Here is a 12,941-nt window from a genome sequence, read left to right as displayed (position 1 = left end):
TTGTATTGATACACTCAGAAGGATAACTGAAGGTCACTGATGAGTAGTTAAAGGCTAAACGTGAGATCCAGAGGACCTCTTTGGTAGCCCACAAAGAAGCACTCATCTCCTAAAGTAGAAAAGTAAACATAGCTGAACATCAGAGTGAAGATCTGATAGAGTCACAGAGCTCAAAGAACATGTGTATGCTCAGTCAAGGTACTTCTGTTATTTTAAGGACCCTGTCGGGAGAACTTGAGAACCTGAAACATAAGATAGGACCATCTGGATAAATGTGCTGAGGATGTCAGTTCTACAGACCCCTGTAAGCCCTCAGAACCTACAGAGGGAGTTCATCCTTCCCTAGCAAGAGCTAGCATTTCCACTGTGCTAGAAGATGCTATTTGAGGCCTCTTCCTTGCAAGGCAATAGGTGCTCCCTTCAGGAGTTGCTCCTGCCTCCTATTTTGGCTGTCAGATTCATATCTGGGATTAAATTCCAGTATAACACAACTGGGAACATGCTGGGCCTCTTAAAGATGGTCAGAAATTCTATAACCAAGAATTTTCTTAAATTAGCTAGTATGTACCAGCAGGAACAAATATAGTACTGCTAGGACATAACTTAGAAAGTTCTTAATCAAAAGAGCAGGAATATAAGACTGAAAAATAATTCACTGATCTTGGCACATCTTCTCAGGGCATGGGGTTTAATGCCTGGCAAAGACCCCAGAGAATGGGATAAACTTGCTGCTTTGATGCCTCTTAGAAGCTTAGAAAAGGTGATGACTAAAGCTCAGTGAAGTACAAGTGCCTGATTTGCCCTGGTAGAAGATAGGAACAGGAATAAAGAGGCTAAGAAAAGTGAGAATCCTGGCCTGGATATATTTTGTAAAACTATAAAATCTGCCAAAGGATTATGCTTCACAGGAGGACCTAGAAGACACATGCTTCACCAAGGCCATCAGGAATGCATAGGAGAGGGGCCCACCCACACCACTAAGTTCATGAGTGGCTGTCCTCTGCAGATCAGCACTGATGGTTGGAGAAGCAATCACAGAGCTTTAATAGCCATGGAAAGATATGGTCCAGGTGGTAGCACTTAATGACCCAAAGCCAGGAGGCCAGGATTACCATAATGACAAGCCAGGGGGTTTGATATACAAGTTGTTGAGATGGCTAACAGAGCTTGGCATCCCTAGAGGCAAAATAGATGGGCAGTCAACAAAGATTCTGGTAAACAGCTACAACCAAAAACATAGGAAAGAAGGAAGAGAGAGAGGGAGGGAGGGAGGGAAGAGGAAGAAGCAAAAGACTGAGGTTGTTCACCCCAATAAAAATTTATGATCCCAGAGCTGAGCCAATTTTCAGACTAGAAGCTCATTAGCTGAAGAAGAGGCTGAGTCCCCAGGAAGCAGTACCCTGCAATACGATGGCAAATATAAATTATGATAATTCTTTGAGTCTGCCCCCAAAGGGACTTATGGCTATTTATTCAGGTGATTGTACACTGGGGAAATGGAAATGCCCAGACATTTTGAAAATTACTGCACACAGAGTCCGAGTTGACATTGTAGACACAATATGCATCATAACCCCTCTGTTAGGAAGGGGCTTAAAAGAGCCAGGTAATTTGGAGGCCTGGCTAAAATCTCCTCCCAGTAGACTCAATGGATTCAGGGACCCACCCCGTGGTCATTTTCCCAGTCCTGGAGCATATAATTGAAAGCTGTATACTTGATGGTTGGAATAATTCCTATACTGGGTCTTCAGCTTCTAAGGTAAGAGCTAATGACAATGGAGAAGAGTAAGTAGATACCTCTGAAATTGGCCAAGATAGTAAATCAGAATATGTCATCCCTGGAGGCATGGTAGATGCTAGTGCCACCATTAAAGACCTATATTTCTACTTAATATGCCAGTCTAGCTCCTACAGAAACCAGATGGATTCTGGAGAAAGAAAGACTTCATTGGCAAAATCAGTTCACTGAAGGTACAACAAATAGTAGCCTCAAACGCAGCTATGTTAGGCAGTGTTGTTAGCCAAAGATAGATCAATAAGACTTCAAATCCATGGTATGTAAGAGTCATTTGACAGATGTGTTATGTTCCATTCCAATTCAAAAAGGGATTAGAAGACTTTGCATTCATGCAGGCAGACAACAATATTCATAAGGTCTATTAGATCATCTTGTTGAAGTGACAGAATTTTGCCTCCAGGCTATGTTAACTCTGCCATTCTTTGAGATATGTATGACCTGAACATCCATCCTGTAGATTATCACTAGTATAATATATTGATGACCTCATATTGTTCAGATAATATGAGCAAAAGGTGACTAATTTGCTTACATAAGACATGCATGCTTGAGAGGATGGGAGATTAAACCTTATGAAGATTCAGACAAACCGTTACTTCAGTAAAGTTTTTGGGGGTCTAGGGATAGAGGGTATAAGCTCCAAAGTAAAAGTAAATCAGTGCTTCTGTCCTTTACCACAGAAGAGGCAGCATGACACTATTAGATCTCTTTGGAATCTGGAGGCATCATATTTCACACCTGGGATATTGCTCCAGCCCACTTACTGAGCCTGCCCATTTTGAATAAGGGGCCTGGAGCAAGAAGAGGCTCTGGAGTTGGTCCCAAATGCAATGCAAGTGGTCCTGCCACTTCAGTCATATGATCAAGTAGACCTAATGGTGGTAAGATGTCTATAGTGGGAAAAGGCCTAGCATGGAGCTTATGGCAGCTTCAGGGCAAGAATCACAACACAGGCCCTTGGGATTCTGGAGCAAGGCCATGCCATCTGCAGTGGAGAATTATATGCCTTTGAAAAACAGTGTCTGTAATATTGCTCTGGTACAGACAGAACACATGACTATGAAGTGCCAAGTGATCATGTCACTGGAAGTGTCCATTATGAGTTGAGCTCTGCTCGATCCACCAAGTTGTAAACTGACATAGGCACAGCAATAGTGCATTGAAAGATGGAAGTGGTATGTTCACAGTTGAGCCTGAGTGGGATCAGTGGACATGAGTGGCTGCATTAGCAGATAGTACAGACACCCATGTCACCCATATCTATTGCACTAACTCCTGTTTATGTGTATACTGGAGCAGGGGTGTCCCATACAACCAGCTTCTGGAGCAGGAAAAAATCCCAATGCTAGTATTTGGAAGGGTCATCTTAGCACATGAGTGCAAGCCAAAAAAAGGATGGCAGTTGCAGTATAGCCACATTCAGTGGTGGCCTTTACGGATAATTGAGGCCAGAAAAATCTCAGTGGATGGAGCTGAAAGCAATATATCTGGTTTACCACTTTGTGTGAAGGAGACATGGCCCAAGGTAAGAACACACAGATTTTTAGGGAGTGGTCAGTGACCTCACCATTTGATCAGGAGCCTGGAATGAAAAAGACTGGAATATTGATGCAAGGAGCTCTGGGTAGATGCACTGGGCATGCAGTATGAAGACTTTGTTTCACATGTTGACATCTGCCAGAAAGTATCCACTATGGAAGATGTGCTGAACAACCAAGTAGACAAAATGACTCAGCTGGTTGACATTAGCCAGCCTTCACTATCAGTCACTCCAGAACTGTACTTTGCACACAAGAATGGAGTGCCCGGTCATGCAGACAAAGCTGCATACGAAGCCAACATTGTGGATACTCACTTACTGAGACTACTAGTTCCTACTACCTCTGAATGTGCAACCTGCCAGCAGCTGAGCCCCTGATACAGCCCTGATACAGCACTGAGCCTGTGATACAGCACTGAGCCCCAGTGGTTCTTCCTCACAGGGATAGATAAATTTTCTAAGTATGGATTTGCCTTTCTGGCCTGGAGTCTCAGCTAGCACCACCAACCAGAGCTTATGGAACACCTGATCCACAGGCATGGACACCCATGTAGCCAGTACTCATTCAGGGGTCTCTGTCACAACAAAGGAGATGTAGGGGTGGAGATTAAGGGCTATATTTTCATGGTAGCCACAAGAACATAACTCAGAATTGTCCAATGAAGGGAGAAAAAGCTGATCTCTAACCAACTCCGGTCCCTAATTGGCTCAGGGTTGTCCCTGGGGCAGCAGCTTGGCCTGTTCTCCTTTGTAACTAAGCATACTGCTGTGGTCATTTAAATGCCCTCAAGCAATGACACACACAGAAAGATGTCTGTATACTTGGAGACTGTCTGCCTGTAACTTCCAGGAATGGTCGAGAAGGTATGACCGGTGCATCAGAAGTTTTTTTCTACATGTTTGCAAAATCTTGGAGTAATTTATGTTCCAGGGTGGCAAACTCAATTAATCACAAGTTGGATGTGCAAAGAAAACAGATCTTTGTTTTACCTGTAACTAATTTGGCTTTTTCCTGAGCCGCCACTCATTGATGAGCGGGACAATTATTAGCTAAATGTATAATCTGGTTTAAGTCTAGTCTACTTGAGTAATTTAAAGCAGTAGTATTCAGTAGTATTCAGTCTTTCTGCAGCAAAAATAGCCTCTGCCTAACCTGCCCAAGCAGCCATGCACTGATGGGGAAAAGTTGACATCTCATGTCCCGGGGTGTCTTCTCTGGCCTCTGAAGTGATGTTCCTTGTCCACCTTGGCACAACCTATCTTACTGGCATTGGGGGCTGAAGCCTGAGACTGGATTAACTTCTAGTCTGATGTCTCTCTTCCAAAGATTGTGCTCCAAGGTTACCTTGGTCTCTCCATGCTCCTACAGAGATTGATCTGAGGATTTGCTGTGACCATCACTCACCCTCCTACTACAGCAATCCCTTCAATCACAGCTCTCAGCTACTGTCTGGCCAGGGACCCTCCAAAGAAAGCCATGCAATGGATGGTAAAGAAACCCCAGGACCTCTCTCTGCCTCACATCCTGCACTACCCTCTGAAGGGGCTGCAGCCCAGGCTGATGATAAGCAGTGCTGCGCTCAGCATTATTCTCACTCATTTACAGCACCCCATCTCTGTCACCCTCCATCCATAAGATTTATATGGATGCTCTGGACTCCTACCTTCTTTCTTCCTTTCAATCACCTCTCCAGGAGGAAATTTCCTCTAAATTATATTTTCCCTCCTCCTGCTTCCAACTGTTTGTCTAAGCCTTTGGTGGCAATCAGGTTGGGAAAACTCTATGCACAGTTACCTCCAGGCTGGAGCTCTGATGGCCTAAAGTTCAAGCTAAAGAAATTTGGGAGTCTTCTCTCAACAGCCTGCTTCCAAGTTTTTCTAGTTTCACTGCTCAGTCCTGTTTTTGAATGTCAGAAATTGAATATTAACTCAATGTTTATCTTTTGTATTCCTACTCCAGCAAATCCTCACCTCTTCTAAGTAGATGGATACTGAACCGAAGCAAAGGAGAAATAACATTTTTAATATAAAAATTATTTCTCATATTATAATTGCATAAGAACAATGGTGATAATCTATGAACCTCAATTTTCTTATAAAAAAAGAAAAATATGTCATTATTCAATAATGTTGGAATATCTCAGAATTTTCCTAAAAGTCTTTCACAAGAGAGTTTGACTTCAAAGGAATTTAGGGTGTGGGGCTGGCTGCTTTGGCTACAGGCCCAGAATCCCAGGAGTTACATGTTTGGTTACCCTTTTAGGTGAGGAAGAAAGAGAAAGAGAAAATGACACACTGAAGGCCCAAACCTATGACATCTTTCATTAGGATTAAAGACACTATAGGATATATCTTAGTCTTTCGTGTTGACTGCCATGATAATCCCTGGCTACACGGTGCTCCTATTCTAACTAGCCTAAAGGATCATATGCAGAAAGCTTTATTTCTGGCAGGGCCAGATCCAGATTTTGTAGGCTCTAAAGATTACACAATTTGAGGGGTCCTCTTTAAGACAAAAAAAGAGAATTGTAAAATACAAGATTAGGTACAGTTTATGAATATCTATTTAGAATGAGATAAAAACAACAATTTGCAATTTTAAAAAACTGACAAATACCATGAGCATCAAAAATAAAAAAGCATATTCATTTTATAATTATATTCTGAACACACCTTCCATTATAATTTTTTTTTACATTTTTGGCTATATCCTCTTTAACTGCCTCTTCATGAGACAACAATTGTATAGTATTATTTTCTATAAAAAGAATAGAAAAATAATTCAACCTGTCCTGTAGCCGAGTTTGCTCAGAATGGTTAGGAGGGGAGGGATATGCAGATGGGAGGGTCCAAGGTCATACTGCTATAAAACATATTCTCTGGCATGGGAGTATAAGGGCAGAAAAGATACAAGGAAGAGATTGTAAATCATATAAATTTATCTCACCCAGTGCAAACGAAAGGTACTCCCAACTCTCCTATGCTGGATCTCTGAAATGCCTCAGTCACCCCAGCTGAAGGGGACATGAGATGGAGGGAAGGTCAGAATGGAAAGGGACAGGACTCTCAATCTGTTGGAGCTATGATGTTTTGCTTTCTAAAAATTTACAAAGTCAAATGACCACGGGACACATTTCTAGGACTCCTCCACAAGACTCTCTTTAAAGAGTCCTGTGCAATTTAGCTGCCCTGACCTTGGGCTTCCTCTTCCTGGGAACTAACTGCTCTCTGGAAATATGTTTGATGTATCCAATCTGTTCAGTTTCCTAATTCTTAATTCAGGACCCACTCTGAGGGCTAGTTTTTTGGGGAAGTTTTTTTCTGATCCTCAAAGCTTGCGTGGGTTTCCTCCCAAAGGGGCTGTGAACAACATTCTGTCCATTATGACAATATGGACAATATACCCAAATTGCCTATTAAATTTTGTGTCTTAACCTGCATCTCTCACTCTCTCAGGGACTGTAGGTAGTCCTTTTCTACATATTCCCCCAGGGACCAAAATCTTTGCGGGCAGGAGCCATATTTTATTGATCATCGTATCCCCATCATGTAGCACACAGTCTGGCATAGAAGAAATGATAAGCAAAAAATGTCTGATAAATTAATAAACAAATAGAACAAAGGCAAGGCGGACAACACATCTATCTCAGTGATTTCCTAAGGAAGAACTCACAACTTGACAGAGACCACCCAATAGGAAAAAAAGTCTTCCTGGAATACAAAAAGCCCTTCTCTGTGTTAATTTCCTACTTCCTCTTTCCAGAGGTAACTGTCTGACAGGGATCAAAGTATTCCTGTAAAGCTGCCGGTATATAAAACTCATGGCTTTTCCAAAGAAGAATCTTTCAAATCTTTAGAAATTTTAACCATGGAAGCTCTTCCTTTCCATCACTATGAATTGTAGGGAGAAACAAATTGTAGTGCAGAGGATGAAAGGTTTGGATTCTATTCTGACATAATCTCCATTATAAGCTGTTGCTATTACCTTGTAATTTTTAATTCTTAGAAGATCACCTTCACCTGTGATCATGTTAGCATATCTTTGAAGACTGTAAGTGTAATTAGGGAGATAGGATAGCATAGTAATGGTGCATATCTCTGGAATCAGAGATTTAGATGAAAAAGAAATATGGCTTCATTGTTTATTATCTGGCAGCAGGGGCTGAGAAGCTCTGGAGAAGACCAATCTCAGCTCTCCTCACTAATGATACTATTACCTGTCTTACCATGCGAAGCTTATTATCTTTTATGCTGACAATGCTCTGTGGATTTTACATTCACAACTGTCTCTGGATTGGCTTTGAAACAGTCCTTTTATTATTTTTATTAAGTTTTTTAAAGCTTAATTCCAGCGTAGTTAACATACAGTGTTATACTAGTTTCAGGTGTTACAATATAGTGATCCAACAATGCCATACATCACCCTGTACTTATGACAAGTGCACTCCTTAATCCCCAACCCCTATTTCACCCATCCCCCCACCTACCTCCCCTCTGGTAACCTTCAGTTTGTTCTCTATAGTTAAGAGTCTGTCTCTCTTTTCCCTTTGTTCATTTGTTTTGTTTCTTAAACTCCACATATGAGTGAAATCATATGTTATTTGTCTTTCTCTGACAGACTTATTTCATTTAGCACTATCCTCTCTAGCTCCATCCGTATTGTTGCAAATGGCCAGATTTCATTCTTTTTTATGGCTGAATAATATTTTACTCTGTGTGTGTGTGTGTGTGTGTGTGTGTGTGTTCATATAATGCATCTTTATCCATTCATTTTCCAATGGACACAGGGCTGTTTCCCTATCTTGGCTATTTATTGTAAGTAATGCTGCTATAAACATTGGGTTGCATTTTTCCCTTTGAATTAGTGTTTTCGTATTTTGGGGTAAACCCAGGAGAGTGATTACCGTATCATAGGAAAATTATATTTTTAACTTTTTGAGGAACCTCCATACTGTCTTACATAGTGGTAGCATCAGTTTGCATTCCCACCAACAGTGCACCAGGGTTCCTTTTTCTCCACATCTTCTCCAACACTTGTTGTTTCTTGTGTCTTTTATTTTAGCAATTCTGAAGGGTGTCTGACAGGAATCAAAGTATTCCTTTATTTGCATTTTACTGATGATGAGTGATGTTGAGCATCTTTTCATGTATCTGTTGGCCATCTGGATGTCTTCTTTGGAGAAATGTCCGTTCATGTCTTGTGACTATTTTTTAATTGGATTATTTGGGTTTTCTTGGTGTTGTGTTGTACAAGTTCTTTATATACTTTGGAGACTAGCCCTTTATTGGATATGCCATTTGCAAATATCTTCTCCAATTCAGTAGGTTGCCTTTTAGTTTTGTTGATGTTTCCTTTGCCGTGCAGAAGCTTTTTATTTTGATAGAGTCCCAATAGTTTATTTTTGCTTTTGTTCTCTTTGCCTCAGGAGACATATCTAGAAAAATGTTGCTATAGCTGATTTCAGAGAAATTATTGCCTGTCCTCTCTTCTAGGATTGTTATAGTTTCATGTCTCATATTTAGGTCCTTAATACATTTTGAGTTTATTTTTGTGTATGGCGTAAGAAAGTGGTTCAGTTTCATTCTTTCGCATATAGCTGTCCAGTTTTTCCAGTGCCATTTGTTGAAACTATTTCCCATGGGATATTGTTTCCAGACTTCAGGTTATATTACAAACTATAGTAATCAAAACAGTACGGTATAGGCACAAAAATAGACACATAATTCAATGGAGCAGAATAGAAAGCCATGAAATAAACCCACCATTACATGGTTAATTCCTGGAATTGTGACACCTCCAGTTTTGTATTTCTTTTTCAAGATTGCTTTAGCTGTTTGGGGCTTTTAGGATCGTTTGCTTTAGTTCTGTGAAAAATGCTATCAGTATTTTGATAGAGATTGCCTTAAATCTGTAGATTGCTTTGACTAATATAGACATTAGAACAATATTTGTTTTTCTAATCCATAAGTTTAGAATGTGTTTCCATTTCTTGCAAAAGACATGAAGAGAAATCTCACAGAGGAAGACATAGACATGGCCAACATGCACATGAGAAAATGCTCTGCATCACTTGCCATCAGGGAAATAGAAATCAAAACCACAATGAGATACTACCTCACACCAGTGAGAATGGGGAAAATTAACAAGGCAGGAAACCACAAATGTTGGAGAGGATGCGGAGAAAAGGGAACCCTCTTACACTGTTGGTGGGAATGTGAACTGGTGCAGCCACTCTGGAAAACTGTGTGGAGGTTCCTCAAACAGTTAAAAATAGACCTGCCCTACGACCCAGCAATTGCACTGCTGGGGATTTACCCCAAAGATACAGATGCAGTGAAACGCCGGGACACCTGCACCCCGAGGTTTATAGCAGCAATGGCCACGATAGCCAAACTGTGGAAGGAGCCTCGGTGTCCAACGAAAGATGAATGGATAAAGAAGATGTGGTTTATGTATACAATGGAATATTACTCAGCTATTAGAAATGACAAATACCCACCATTTGCTTCAACGTGGATGGAACTGGAGGGTATTATGCTGAGTGAAGTAAGTCAGTCGGAGAAGGACAAACATTATATGGTCTCATTCATGTGGGGAATATAAATAATAGTGAAAGGGAATATAAGGGAAGGGAGAAGAAATGTGTGGGAAATATCAGAAAGGGAGACAGAACGTAAAGACTGCTAACTCTGGGAAACGAACTAGGGGTGTTGGAAGGGGAGGAGGGCGGGGGGTGGGGGTGAATGGGTGATGGGCACTGGGGGTTATTCTGTATGTTAGTAAATTGAACACCAATAAAAAAATAAAAAAAAATATTGATATAAAAAAAAAAGAATGTGTTTCCATTTCTTTGTGTCATCTTCAATTCTTTCATCAGTACTTTTGGTGGTCTTTATATAGTATCATGTCATCTGCAAATGGTGAAAGTTTTATTACTTCCTTACCAATTTGAATGCCTTTTATTTCTTTTTGTTGTCTGATTACTGTGGCTAAGACTTCCAATACCACATTGAATAAAAGTGGTGAGAGTGAACATCCTTGTCTTGTTCCTGACTTTACTGGCAAAACTCTCAGTTTTTCCCCATTGAGTATGATGTTATCTGTGGGTTTTCACATATGAAGGCCTTTATTATTTTGATATATGTTGCCTCTAAACCTACTTTGTTGAGGGTTTTTATTATGAATGGATGCTGTACTTTGTTAAATGCTTTTTCTGCACCTATTGAAATGATCATATGGCTTTTATCCTTTCTCTTATTGGTGTGACTTATTACATTGATTAATTTATAAATAATGAGCCACTTTTGTGGGAACCACAATCTGACCTGATCATGCTGAATGACTTTTTTTTAATGTATTGTTGGATTCAGTTTCCTAGTATTTTTTTTTTTTATGATAGTCACACACACACACACACAGAGGCAGAGACACAGGCAGGGGGAGAAGCAGGCCCCATGCACCGGGAGCCTGACGTGGGATTTGATCCCGGGTCTCCAGAATCGGCCCTGGGCCAAAGGCAGGCGCTAAACAGCGGCGCCACCCAGGGATCCCCCCCCCCCTTTTTTTAATGATAGTTTCCTAGTATTTTTGTTGAGGATTTTTGCATCTATGTTCATCAGAAATATTGGCCTGTAATTATCTTTTTTATTTGGTTTTAGTATCATAGTAATACTTGCCTCATAGAATGAATTTGGAAGTTTTGCTTCCTCTTCTATTTTTTGGAAAAGCTTGAGAAGAGGTATCAACTCTTTAAGTATTTGGTAGAGGTGCACCTGGGTTGCACAGTCAGATAAGCCTCCAACTCTTGGTTTCAGCTCAGGTCATGCTCTCAGGATTGTGGGATTGAGCCCTGCATTGGGCTCCACATTTAGTGTGGAGTCTGCTTAAGATTCTCTCTGCTTCTCCCTCTGCTCTCCCCCTGCCCACCCTCGTGCATTTGCGCTCTCTCTCTCTCTTGCAAATAAATAAATAAATCTTTAAAAAAATCTTTGGTAGAATTCTCCTATGAATCTCTCTGGTCCTAGACTTTGTTCAGTTTTTTGATTACTCATTTAATATCCTTGCCAGTAATTGGTATATTCAAATTTTCTATTACTTGCTGAACCTTTTTTGGGAGGTTATATGTTTCTAGGAATTTATTTATTTCATCCATTTTGTTGGCAAATCATTTTTTTATAATACTTGCTTACAAGTGTTTATATTTCTGTGGTGTCAGTTATTATTTCTTCTCTTTAGTTTGTGATTTTGTTTGAGTTCTCTTTCTGTCTCTATCTCTGCTCTCTCTCTCTCTGAAGAGTCTAACTAGAAGTTAATCAATTTTCTTGATCTTTTCAAAGAACCAGGTCCTGGTTTCATTTTCATTGATCTATTGTTTTTTAGTTTCTATATCATTTATTTTTGTTCTAATCTTTATTATTTCCTTTCTTATTCTGGTTTTGGGTTTTAGCCTTCTTTTTCTAGCCCCTTTAGATGTAAAGTTAGATTGTTTATTTGAGATTTTTCTTGCTTTTTGAGGTAGACCTGTTAGGCTATAAAATTCCCTTTTAGAACAGCTTTTGCTGCATCCTGAAGATTTGGGACCGGTGTGTTCTTATTTTTGTTTGTTTCCAGGTACTTTTTGATGATTTCTTCTGTGATTCCTTGGTTGACCCATTCACTGTTAGTAGCATGTTATTTAACCTCCATGTATTTGTGCTCTTTTCAGATATTTTTCTTGTGGTTAATTTCTAGTTTCATAGCATCGTGGTCAGAAAAGATGCATAGTATGACTTTGATCTTTTTGAATTTGTTGAGACTTGTCTTGTGGCCTAACATGTGATGTATTCTGGAGAATGTTCCATGTGCACTTGAAAAGAATGTTTATTCTGCTGCTTTAGGACAGAATGTTCTGAATGTATCTGCTACAGCCATCTGGTCCAGTGTATCATTCAAAGCCACTGTTTCCTTGTTGATTTTCTGTTTGAATTATCTGTCCATTCATGTAAGTGTGGTATTGAAGTCCTCTACTATTATTGTATTACTATAGATTATTTCCGTTATGTTGGTTATTAACTGATTTATGTATTTGGGTGCTTCTATGTTGGATGCATAAGTATTTACAACTGTTATGTCTTCTTGTTGGATTGTCCCCTTTTAGTACTATTATTATTATTATATACTGTCCTTTGTCTCTTGTTATAGTCTTTGTTTTAAGGTATGCTTTGTCCAATAAAAGTAATGCATACATTTGCATTATGAATATCCTATCCCCTCACTTTTAATTTGCAGGTGTCTTTAAGTCTGAGATGAATCTCTTATAGGCAGCATATAAATGGATCATTTTTAAATCCATTTCTTCACCCTATGTCTTTTGATTGGAACACATAATCCATTTATGCCCAAAGTAATTATTGATAGATATGTATTTATTGCCATTTTGTTGCTGTTTCTCTGATCCTGCTTTTGCTTTCTTTCATGGTTTGTTGGCTTTCTTTAGTGATATACTTGGATTTCTTTTTCTTTATTCTTTGCATATATATTGCTGTTTTTTTGATTTGTGGTTGCCATGCAATTTGTATATAACATTTTCTGTGTATAGTAGTTTATATTAAATTGATGGTCAC

This window comes from Canis aureus, chromosome 23 (genome assembly GCF_053574225.1).
Source record: "Canis aureus isolate CA01 chromosome 23, VMU_Caureus_v.1.0, whole genome shotgun sequence".
NCBI classification, from domain to species: domain Eukaryota; kingdom Metazoa; phylum Chordata; class Mammalia; order Carnivora; family Canidae; genus Canis; species Canis aureus.
This window is presented reverse-complemented; position numbering follows the sequence as displayed.